Source organism: Erinaceus europaeus, chromosome 1 (genome assembly GCF_950295315.1).
Source record: "Erinaceus europaeus chromosome 1, mEriEur2.1, whole genome shotgun sequence".
NCBI lineage: Eukaryota > Metazoa > Chordata > Mammalia > Eulipotyphla > Erinaceidae > Erinaceus > Erinaceus europaeus.
The window spans coordinates 61,334,052-61,347,472 of NC_080162.1; positions in this window are offsets into that span (position 1 = coordinate 61,334,052).

The window sequence follows — 13,421 nt, forward strand, 5'->3', positions numbered from 1 at the left end:
TTGACTTTAGTGATGCAAAATAACAATGACTCTATTTTTATAATACGTTTAAATACAAGGATTTTAAATATACTTAGGAAAGTGAAAAAACAAAAAGAGTTCAGTAAATGAGGACACAAGTTGGGAATGTTAACTTGTTTTGAACAACTGCAGAGTTGTTAAAATAATCTTTTTAACAGTTCCAGGTGAGGTTTTATCTGAAAGGAAAGTAAAATAATAAATTTGCACTTGGGAAATTCATTTAATGACAGAGGTTCTTCTGCAGAGAAAGATCAAACTGACACCTCTAAGATGCCACATCAGAGATGTCTCCACTCAAAATAGCTTCACAACTGACTGGTTCTCACATCTTTACTAATAAACACAAGATCTCATCACCAATGCTTGTGGTTAAGATTTCACAATGATGAGGGGTGTAGTGCCTCATTTGTGAGCCAGATGTGTCTGAACTGAAATCTGAAGATTCTCACTTGGTAAATTCTAAACAGGATGATGAAAGTTAGATGAGACATAGCCTTGTGAAGGGATAAGCATGAAAGATCTGTTTACATAATTTTGAAGCTCCAATTTGGGGTGGATGTTATTCTACAAAGGTCAGGATTTTCCTTTATTTACCTGGTGTCTAGCTTGAGTTTTATCCATGAGTGACAAACAAAATGTAGTGTTTGGGAATAAAGATTTTATTTGTTGGGGATATACAAGCCAAATAATTCTTTAAAGGGAGGCTCTGGCTACTCACTGAGATTGAAGGATAAACTGTTCTCATAAGCATACACACACACGTGTGTGTGTGTGTGTGTTAGGGGGGTGGGTAGAGAGGAGGAACATAATTATGTGATGATGATGTCAGGCATAGCAACACTGAAAAAAAATTATATATGTATTTGGCAAGGAATGTGACATTGGCAGCAATAGTTAATACAACCCCCCCACCCGCCACCGCCCCCAATGACTTAACAAAGCAAAAGCTTATTTTATACTTGTGCCACAATAGTTTGAGTCATTAGGGTATTTTAAAGAGAAACTTTTCTTTGACAAAGGAACTCAGGCTTTTGTATTTAGTAAACTTGCATTTTCTAGATCCTTCATTGAGCAGACAAGGGAAGAAAGAATAAGTGGAGCATTGCTCAGGAAAATTTAACAACCAGGACACACGCTGTTGGTCAGAGCTCAGTTACATGATATTGTGCAACTACAAAAATATCTGGGAAATAATGTTGTAGAGCCAGATGTTGTAGTGCGCGGGCCGTAGAGAAGAGAGAGAGAGGGTCCGGAGCGAAGAGGAAACACAAATCTTTATTCGCGCTGGCACCTCAGAATTGGGTATTTTCTGCAGTTGTTCAGTGGAATGAATTTTCTTTGCTTTTTTCTCCCCCACAGTGTGAGAGAGTGTGTGAGGGAAAGAGTCTAAAAACTATCGTCCATAGAGTTTTATCTGTATTGTCTTGGTTTCTCTTTTATTTATTATTATTTTTAATAAAATTTTTAAGTTTTGAAAAATTAATTTTATTTATTATTGGACAGAAACAGAGAGAAATTGAGAGTGAAGGGGAGAATAGAGAGGGAGAGAGACAGAGAAACAACTGCAGATCTACTTCACCACTCATGAAGCTTTTCCTTTTGCAGGTGGGGACCAGGGCCTTGAACCTGGGCCCTTGTGCACTATACTGTGTGCTTTACCACGTGTTCCACCACTTGGCCCTATTTCTCTCTTTTGCCATGCTGTGGATCAAACACCAAGATTTCTGCTTATTAGGTGTGTACTCTACTACTAAACTATCTGCCTAGCCCAAGTGGAATGTATCTTCCTATTCCAGTGATTATTAAGTGCAGACAGGTTGTTTGTGATTAGAAGCAATGAGCTGTCAATTATGAGACTCAAGAGTCAAGGACATTCTTCTCTCTGTTGTGTTCTTCTCTGAGGTAGTCTCTGTTCCATGAATGAAAAGTAAGTGGAGTAGAAATGAACTCAACTGGCAGCTTGAGGGTGAGGTCAGAAGAACCCACTGGAATTAGTCTTAGCCATCCAATTTCCTCCTACTCCAAAGACATGTGAATAAATGGTTATTGTTTTAAATCACTGAGTTTTAGGAAACTTTCTATACAGCATTGCCATAGAAGTGCCTTTTACCCTTGAACAACAAGGGGATTTGAACCATCAGTCAATTTATAGTGTCTATGTTTTATTTACTTTTTTTTTTAATTGTTGAGTTTTGCATTTGGAGATTCAGCCAACTTTGTGTGTTGATTGAGTGGCTAAATCTGTGAATGCATAAAGTGTCGATAAGGAATTTCAACTACAAGAGAACTGAGCTTCTGCAGATTTTCTTGGGAATGAGGTGAGAGATGAGCAGGGGGATCTAAATACACTTCCCCAGGGATATCAAACTATACTGTATTTAACTGATTCCTAAAATTTCCAGAAAAGTATCATATGACTCGCATTCACATTTACCAATAATAAATGTAAATAGCCAAATTCTCTGTAAAACCATGTAACTGGAAGACAGTTATTTCCTGTTTTACAACTTGGCAGATCTTTTTAATAACCCTTTCACTATCCTTAACCTAATAATTTCTTTTTTTCCCCTTTTGTTGCCCTTGTTGTTGTAGCCTTGTTGTGGTTATTATTGTTGTTGATGATGTCGTTCGTTGTTGGACAGGACAGAGAGAAATGGAGAGAGGGGGGAAGACAGAGAGGGGGAGAGAAAGACACCTGCAGACCTGCTTCACCACCTGTGAAGCGACTCCACAGCAGGTGGGGAGCCGGGGGCTTGAATCGGGATCCTCACGCAAGTCCCTGCACTTTGCAACATATGCGCTTAACCCGCTGTGCTACTGCCTGCCCCCCTTTAACTTAACAATTTATTTAACGTAATTTCAGTGGGGCCATTGCTACCTACCCATATCCAGGCAGTAATATCCATGTAGAGTTAAAAATTTTGATATATTTTCATATTTCTCTCTGTATATGTGTGTGTGTGTATAGGCAGTGACATACCATAAGTGAATTACTCAAATATTATTAGATATTTTCTTGGATACACAGAAAGATTACTTTTCCAAACCTGATTGTGACAAACTATTGATATGCTTAGATATCAATGATCAGAATGAGGAGTACTGATCAACTCATTTCTAGACCTGGTTCCTAAAATTTCCTGCACTATCCCTGTTTAATTTTCCTTGTATACTGAATAAATGCAACAAATATGGTTTAGGACTTCAGAATCTTTGAAAATAGCAGAATTAGTGGAGGTAAAGATCCTCAATTAAAAATTATTAGTTATTTAATGTTGATTTACAAAGTTGTAGGATAATTTGGGTATAATTCCACTCCGTTCCTACCACCAGAGATCTGTGTCCCCATTCCTTCCATTGGAACTGCAGGAGTTCTCCCAAAGTCACTGATATAGGTTGACTATTATTTCTATAGATATCTATATATGTGTATATATTCACATTTTTTTCCTGTGGTTCTGCCCTCCTTTCCTTTCTAAGTCACACCTACACCTACTACTACTTCCAAATGTCCTTCCTTTCTTCTTCTTCTCTCTCTGAGTCCTAATGGAGTTGGAATTCTGAGCCCTCTGGTCACCTTCCTCTAACATTTCTCCCCTCTGGGAGTATAGATCAGAATTCTTTTCTTTTTTTAATATTTATTTATTTATTCCCTTTTTGTTGCCCTTGTTGTTTTATTGTTGTAGTTATTGATGTTGTCGTTGTTGGATAGGACATAGAGAAATGGAGAGAGGAGGCTAAGACAGAGAGGGGGAGAGAAAGACATCTGCAGACTTGCTTTACCGCTTGTGAAGCTACTCCTTATACCATCCTTAACCCACTGAACTGCTGCCTGACTCCTGGATCAGAATTCTTTATGAAGTTCAGAAAGTGGGAATTCTGGCTTCTGTAATTGCTTCTCCATTGGACATGGGCATTGGTAGGACTATCCATATCCCTTGCCTGTTTAAATCTTTCCCTACTGGGATAGGGCTCTGGGGAAGTGAGGTTCTACAGTGCACTGGTGAGTTCTTCTGCTCAGGAAAATCAGAATGGAATCATAGTAGCATCTGCGACTCGGTGACTGAACGGCAGTAAGATAAAAAGCAAGTCAAAGTATTTAATAAACAGGAACCAAAAATTAGGAATAGAGCAGATGAGAACAGGGATCTTAGGGTGGAAAAGAGCTAGGAAGTCTATTTTAGGTATGTTCCTAAGCATCCATGGCTTAGTAATTTTTTGTTTGAGCTTGATAGCTAATATGCTGGTGAACTAAAAACATTGTCTGCAAAGATAGTGTCAGAGTTGATAATAGGGTTAGAAAGATGGATTAGGCAGAGAGTAGTGCCCAAACTTGAAGAAAAAACATAGGGGCCAGGCGGTGGCACACCTGGCTAAGTGCACACATTACAAAGTACACGAACCTAGGTTCCTACCTGCAGGGGGAAAGCTTCTTGAGTGGTGAAGGTGTCTCTCTGTCTTTCTCTCTTTCTGTCTCCCCCTGCCCCTCTCAATTTATCTCTGTTTCTATCCAATAATAAATAAAAATAATAAAAATAACAAAAGGAAATATCTAAATAGAACTGATTGTTTATACCCACGATCTGATCTAGGACCCATGCATACTCATATTTAGCACAGGAGCCTGTGTAACCTCTGAGTCGCTATCTGAACTCACAGTCCATGGTCATTGCTGGAAACATTCTAGGCTGCACTAATTTCAGGAAAAGTATTGCTCTGGTAGCAGAGTAGGATGACCCAGCCTCCCTTCAGAGAGAGGAGTAGTCCCTACCATTGCTACTTTATAGTGAGTGCAAGGTCCTGGAGAGTCCCACAGAAGGGCTTATAATGTTCCTGATGGAAGTGACCTAAGTGGAGAGAGGTACCTATTAGACGTCTAGGCGCATTGCATCTATGGGGGAAATCCAGGGATTCTTTGACTAGGGTCCCAGATGATGGGGTATCCTGGTATTGACCAAAAAGGCTATCATTAAGTGAGCCAGTCTCTTTCTCTTATCCAGCTTTTTCAGCCCTTTCTTTTTATCTGACAAGCTTAGACTTTCTCCCCGTTGTCAAAGTGTTGAGTATTAGTTGTTGTATCCAAACCAAGTATTATGTTTATGGGATCTGGCCTTAAGTTAAGGAGGAATTATACACTTCATCTCTTCCTCTCAAACACATATACTTTCCCCCACACTACCTCATCTCCATCGAAATACACACACACACACACGCACGCACGCACGCACGCACGCACGCACGCAATACACTGGAGTAGTAAGAAGTCATTGTTTACTGTATTAAGATACTCAAAATTTGAGAATTATTTTAGTAGTTAGTTACCCTGTTTAATAAAAATGTATAATTCCTAAATTGGAGCACATCTGTTCTTTTATTACCTAACTGTGCCTTCTATATTATCTGAGATCTATGTCACAATATAGAAACACTGCTATTTCCAATCTCTATTTTGTAGTCAAAGAAACTAAAGTCTATACAGGGAAGGTAGCATGTAGGTGAACTTAGTGAATTTGTCTAGGAATTGTACTTAAATCTAGGATGTCCAAGACAGACAGTGTTCCAGGATTGCTGTATTTATTTATTTAAAAAACATTTATTTATTCTCTTTTGTTGCCCTTGTTTTATTGTTGTAGTTCTTGATGTCATCGTTGTTGGATAGGACAAAGAGAAATGGAGAGAGGAGGGTAAGACAGAGAGGGGGAGAGAAAGATAGACACCTGCAGATCCCTGCTTCACCACTTGTGAGGCGACTTGTGGGAAGCCGGGGGCTCGAACTGGAATCCTTATGGTCCTTGTGCTTTGTGCCACATGTGTTTAACCCACTGCGCTACTGCCTGACTCCCTAAGGATACAATTTTTTATCTCCCCAAGAAGTATATTATCACACCTCACCTTACACCCAACACTTATGCTCCTCTATTATAGAGTATTGGGTCCATTGAAAGAGGTTTTTAAATTAAATTTATTTTATTATTTCATATTTACTGTTGATTTAACAATGTCTAACAAGATTATAACACACCATATCCACCACCAAAGTTCTATCCACTTTCCCCTCCCCCAACTTTCACAGTTCTTACAGTGTCTTAAAAACAGTTTGCCTTTTTTTTAAGTTCATGTATTTTAATTTTATATATTCTACAAATGGGCAAAGCCATCTGGTAGTTCTCTTTCACCACCTTAAATAACTAAGCATATTTGTCTCTAATTCCATCCAGTTTGTCCCAAAGGATATATCACCTTTTTTTTTTTAATTGCAGAGTGGTATTCTGTTGATTCTATATTCCATAACTGAGTTTTTAATGAACACTGACAATTTCCCTGGTGTCACCTTGGCCCTACTTTTATTTTTTTTTAATATTTATTTATTTATTATTGGATAGAGACAAGGAAATTGAAAGGAGAGCAGGAGGTAGAGAGGGAGAGAGAGACACCTGCAGTTCTGCTTCACCACTTGTGAAGCTTTCCCCCTGCTGGTGGGGACCAGGAGGTTGAACCTGGGTCTTTGTGTACTGTAATGTGTGCGCTTAGCCAGGTGCACCACCGCCTAGCCCTGACCCTATTTCTAGATGCCCAGAATCCCTCATTTTGATCACGTGTTTGGATGTGTTCATTGCCTCAGTAGTAAGTATGTTGTACCTACATGCAGTGAAGGGTCCCCTGGAAGTTTCCCTCAGCTCATGTATTGAATATCCTGATATCTTCCTGATCACCTAGAATGTCCTCAGAAAAATCGAGCTCTTAATGTCCAGGGTGATAAGCTTCTTTTCTTTTTTTAAATTTTATTTTCCCTTTTGTTGCCCTTGTTGTTTTTATTGTTGTTGTAGTTATTATTGTCGTCTTTGTTAGGTAGGGCAGAGAAAAATGGAGAGAGGAGGGGAAGACAGAGAGGGGGAGAGAAAGATAGACACCCGCAGACCTGCTTCACCACCTGTGAAGGGATTCCCCTGCAGGTGGGGAGCCGGCTGGAACCTGGATCCTTATGCTGGTCCCTGTGCTTCGCGCCACGTGTGCTTACTTAACCCACTGCATTACCGCCAGACTCCTGGTGGTAAGCTTCTTATTAATACTCCCTCTCGTGACTCATCCCCTACTGCTCCCCTTCAGAACAGGCAGAACACTTGGAGATTTTTTCTAGAAGGTGTCTGAGGAGGGACATATTAGAAGAGAATTTCAGGGAGTGGGGGGTAGTGCAGTGGGTTAAGCACACGTGGCGCCAAGCGCAAGGAGCGGTATACCAACCCCTGGCTCTCCACCTGCAGGGGAATCGCTTCATAAGCGGTGAAGCAGGTCTGCAGGTGTCTATCTTCCTCTCCCCCTCTCTGTCTTCCCCTCCTCTCTCCATTTCTCTCTGTCCTATCCAACAACAACGACAGCAACAACAACAACAACAACAAAATCAACAAGGACAACAAAAGGGAATAAATAATTTTTTTAAAAGGAGAATTTCAGCAAAAGATTCATCACCTGAAACAGACTAAAAGTTGGCAGGTAGCACATGGCATGGCCAAGGTTTAAAAATAGGATCTGTGCTTCCTGGGAGGTGATTCAGTGGTTAGAGTGCTGGACTTGGGAACATGAAGTCTTGCATTCAATTCCACACATCACATGGGGCAGAATAGTGCTCTTGTTCTCTTTCACCCTCCTTCTTACACTCTCTCATGCCAATAAATAAATAAATCTTTAAATAAAAAAAGGCCTGTGTGATTGCAGAGGTTGCTGAATTTTAGGGTAGATTTCAGAGCTAGATCCTCATGGTGAGTTTTGAATTTATCTTAAGAGAACTGAAGACATCAATGGATCTTTGGAAGAGGAGCCATTTAACCTGTTTTCTGCTTTCAGAACTCACTATTAGATTTTTTTTTTTTTAAAGAACTTCAGAAAAAGGTATGTTGGCTCTTTTTATTAAGAAGCTGTGGAAGTATTCAACAAGGTCCTCCTGTTAAATCCTTCTTAGAGGAAAAATAGGACTTTGTTGTGGTATCTAGTGCCTCATGCAGGGTGGCTGCGCTCTATTCTCTGCCTTCCATTGGCATCAAAGTTTTCCTGGCATCAAAGTTTTCCTGTCTCTCCTTTCAGTCCTAGATAGGTGAGGTTATGCTCTCATCGCTATTTGTTTATTATAGAGATTTAATATTGATTACAAAATTACAAGATAACAAGTATACAACTTTGTAACATTCGCACCACCAGAATTTGGGATTCTCCAATTACTTCATTGTAAGGAATTACAGCAATTCTTCCAAAGTTGCAGATATGGGTTAACTATTATTTCTACAACCATCTGTCTATATTTGTATACATTTGATCTTTTTTAGGGGGAAGGTCCCATATTCTCTTCCTATCCAAGTAAAATACATACACCTATTATTATATCCAAAACGTCCCTCTCTCTCTGGTTCCTGATAGAGCTGGAGTTCAGAACCCTCTGGTCATCTTCCCCCTAACAGTTCTCCCCCTCTGGGAGTATGGATCAAAACAGTTTTTGGGTTGCAGAAGGTGGGAGTTCTAGATTCTATAACTGTTTCTCTAATGGACATCGGTGTTGGCAGGTCAATCTATGCCCTCGTCCTACTTTCCTTTCCATAGTGGGGCAGGGCTCTGAAGCGATGAGGTTCCAAGACACATTGGTGAAATCATCTGCCCAGGGAAGTCAGGGTATAGTCATGATAACGTCTGCAACTAGGAGACTGAAGGGCAGTAAGACACAAAGCAGTACAAAATGATTAATGAAAAGGAAACAAAAAGTAGTAGAGATGAAAATAGGGATCCCCTCTCATTGCTTTTTAAACTGGTGACTTGGGCCTTATTCTGTCTTAAAATTCTTCTACTGCCAGTTACCTCATGCCCAACTGAAAATGAGGTTAATTCATCTGGGAAGAAAATATGAGCCATGATTAAGAAGGTATTTCCCCTACACTTTGCCCCACATGAAATAAATATATATTTTTGTCCAACACCCCGTTAAAATTATTATAGGAGGCTCCAGCGATATTTCCATGCCCAGGGGAAGAATTCTACTACAAAGGTGGACAGAAATCGGTCCTTGAAAACTTCAACAAGTGATCCTGGAACTGGTGGGGCATAATTGTGAGAGGTAGATGTAAAAGAATTGAATAAAAGTGGCCCAGACAGGCAGAACAACTCAGCTCTCTAAGGAGAATCTGTCAATCCTTTGCTTTCAAAGGTAGAGTTCTGTTGTGAAAGCAATTAAGTTGATTGAGGCTTGAAACTAAGACGACTCACAATTAAAATAAAATTATAGAAATCCAAAACCAATCAGTACTCAAAAGACTGATTAAATCTGTCTTTAAATGTATAGATGTCTGAGTAATATTATTTGAGTTATTATATTCATGAGGATTCTGAGAAGTCTTATAGTGTGATTAAGTTTTAGCAAAATAATTTTGCAAAGCTGTTTTTGGTATGGGCCAATGTGACAAGCAATTGGATAAACACTTTTTCCCCCTCTGAGAGGTACGTTTATTGTTGTTTCAAAATGAATTAAAAGAGTTGGGTCAGACATTATTTTAACATGTGAGCTTATTCTCTCTGGTTTTGCATTTCTTAGCCTGAAGATCTCAGTCTTCAATTCCCAGTCCCTCTCCAAACTTTAAAAAGATGGTTTGATAGTACAAATTACCTTCTTTGTTTCCCATTTAACAGAGCTTGTGGTTTTTATGGGTATATAAACTACTTACATACTTAAATCTATGCAAGTTGTAGCTTGTATAGCAATAGTTGATGGTTATTAAAATGTATAATAGATCACTGTTAACTAAAAATGCAAGTATTGACATTTAATAAAATAAAATCATTGCTCGTTTATGCCTTTTAAATATATACAAAGGCATATTTTATTTAAGTAGACTATTATTTCAAAATAAAAAATGAAATAAAAATGCAAAAAATTTTCCAATATCTGAATAAGATATGGACAGTTTGATTTGTTAATAGTAAGACAAGTTTTTGGATATAAAATATACATATATGCACATGTTTCTTCATGTCCATTGCAAGTTTTGCTTATTCTCTACCTCTAAGTGCATCCATATTCACTAAGCTCTTTTCTCTCATGCCAGCCCTTAGTAAGACACGGCACAGTTTGCACCTTGCCTCTTTCACTCTTGCCTTTTTCCACTCCTGTGTTTATATACTAGTGGGAACACTTATGGTTTTAGAATACATTAATTTTTGGAGTCTGGTGGTAGCACAGCAGGTTAAGCGCAAGTGGTGCAAAGCGTAAGGAACGGTGTAAGAATCCTGGTTCAAGCCCTCAGCTTCCCACCTGCAGGGGAATTGCTTCACAAGCAGTGAAGCAGGTCTGCAGGTGTCTATCTTTTTCTCCCCCTCCTCTCTCTATTTCTCTCAGTCCTATCCAACAACGTTGACATCAATAACAACAACAATAATAACTATAACAATAAAACAAGGACAACCAAAGGGAATAAATAAGTAAATATTAAAAAGGAATACATTAATTTTATTGACTTATTTTTATTCTTGTTTTAGAAAACTCTTTATAGAGGTCTGACTAACATTAAAAAGTAGTGGTGATGCCTTTACTAGCATACACTATTGCCAAACTCACCAAGTTGTATACATTCTGTATTTACAGCTACAATACTACATTGCACAATCTTTTTTCTCTCCATATATATGTGTACATATATGTATATATGGTAATCATCATCTCTGAATTTACTACCACCCTTTCTATTTATTATTATTACTGTTATTATTTTATGATAAGAACACAAAATATACCTGCCTAGAAAATTTTAAATTATACAATGCACTATTAGTAACAATATTCACTATGTTGTTTGATAGATCTCTAGGACTTATTCTTAGGAATGATCTTTTAACATGAAAATTAGGCCATGCCATTCTCTTCTTAAATTGTATCCAGAATTGTGCATTATGCTACGAATAAAATGGAAATCTCTTGCCATGCTCCATAAGACTATATAAGATTTAGTTTTGCCTATTTGCACAACCATCTGTTCTTGGACCTTTCTCCCTGGCTTCCTAAATTCCTGGCTTATCATTCATCTCACAGTTTCTACAATATGTGTGTTCGTTTCTGTCTCATGGTCTTTGCATAAAAGTTCTGTCTGGGTCATCCTCCTGCTTCCCCATTGTCATCTTCTCAGATAGGTCTTCCTTGAATATGCTATATACAGCAGATTCCTCCTCATAATATATGCTTGTTTTTACTATTGGTCTAAATCTCTTTCCTTTATTGTACTTTTGATAAATTTTCAATATGTGTTATTTATTTGCTGCCTTTTGTCTTTTTCTCCAGTCAGGCTGTGAGTTTCATGAGCTCAGATACTTTTCTTTCTTCTTGCATTAGAGTATGCCCAAAGTCTTTCACAGTGCCCGAGGTATTAAGGGGATACTGAGTAATGCTTAGTGAATCAAAGATGGAAGCATGGCCATATCCAGTATTATATTTCTCGATGATATGCAAGTAAATTATCTCCTATTTTGCTTTTTCTCTTTTGTCGTATGCTTTACATTGGTTTGTTCTAGCCCTCCCCCGCCAACAGAATTGGATCAGTCCAGTTAATTTCACCGGCCCGCTTGGCCCCGCCCCAAGGAACCCCGGGAGAGGGTTCCTGAGTTCGAGAGGGCCAGGTTTTCAGAGGGTTCCCCAGTATGAGAGTTCCAGAGTTCCAGAGTTGGAGAGTTCCTGAGTTCAAGAGTAAGAGAGAGTGCTTGTGCTGCTGCAAAGAGACAACAGAGTTCTGTTTGGTGATTAGTTTGTCTTAGTTTATGAATCGTTGTTCCTGAATAAAGAAATACAGCTTCCCTGCCCAGCCGTTGTCTCCACGTCTCTGTTACCCGCCCGTGAAGCTAGCCGGCCCGGCAAGAGCCTCTGAATTTGAACAACACTCTTTTTATGTTTGCTTTGCAATATTGTCATGCATTTCTTTCCATTTTCATATTCCTTTTTGTGTCACATCCCTGCTGCTCCACTAATCATTGCTGTTGATGAAGTCTCATCTCAAAGGCTAATGCTTCTCTGAGTTTTCCTCTGGTTTCCCCAGATGGATCTGCCTTTTGTTGAAACTCTCTTCTTTCTTGTGCCTTCTTAAAGGCATTTACCATACTGAACATGATTATAAAGCAAACTATAAACTGTTCCATAGTCTATTCAACCCTATGCCCCAACCCAGCAGCATGTTTTACAAACTGCTATGTCTTCTGGTAAAGTTGTTCAATTAATTTATTTACAATAAAAATTGAGAAAAATGTGTTCATTATCCAAAATTCCCAGATGTTTATCTTCACATAGGAAAAAAGAAAACTCTGAATGACTGACTAAATGTTTTCATTCTCCTCTTTGTGGTTTGGAATTGTTTAAACATAGTCTCATGGTTTGTTTCTTATCAGCTTAAACCCATGTCCTTCCCTCTTTGAGAAACAGTGCAGATTTACGTCTGTCAGCCTCAGGCTTCCTCTCTGGAAAGTAAGATGAGTGTTCCTTCATCAAGAAGAGACTGAGAAATACTAAAAATACTGATATTAGATAAATATCAGGCAATGAAATATCTTTTGTATATTTAGCAGCAAAAACAAGGCAGTTCTATTCAAAGAACTGACCAGTTATCTATGGTGGAACCAAAGGGCAGGTGGCCTAGATTCCAGCCTGAATTTTGCTGCACAATGTTTCAACTCTGCCTCCAAACGCCAAAGGTCATGAATAAATAAGTGAGGTTGGTGACTTATCTTATTTTTTTTTTTCTTTTCATTTTTTAAGCTAGAGATAGAGAAGGCAGAGGAAAAGAGAGTGAGAAAGAAAAAGATGGAGAGAGTGCACCACCACAGTATCAAAGCTTCCTTCAATGTAGTGGGGGCCAAGCACAAACCTGGGTCATGTACATGGCAAAACAGCACACTGTCTTAAGTGAGATATTCACTGCTCCCACTCCTCTTTACTTAATTTAAAAGACATAGAAAAGTAATATAGCTCTCATTTTAGAAGCTAGCCTATACTGTGCTTTTATTTTGATCTTGTACAGATTTATTCTGTAATCTGGAAGTACAAAACTGGGTCTGTGAACTTCTGGGCAATAGCAAAACCATTTTTATCTTGATGGAGGTTTGGATTACCAAGTGTTTGCCTTTGTTAAAAATCATAGAACTTAAACTACTTTACCTCCTCCAGTAAATACCACCATACAGCAATTTTAAAGGGAAAGAAATGTAACACACAGTATTGAGAAAAGTGAAGTAGCACCAAAAAAATAGTAATAAAGACACAGCCAATTATTACACAATGTATTCCATGACCAGCAGCATCCATGGACAGAGCTGAAGGTTAGCTTAGGTATGAAGATCTTCATTCAGGCCTGCCTCAGGCTCTAACTGAATCAATATCTCAAGTTTTG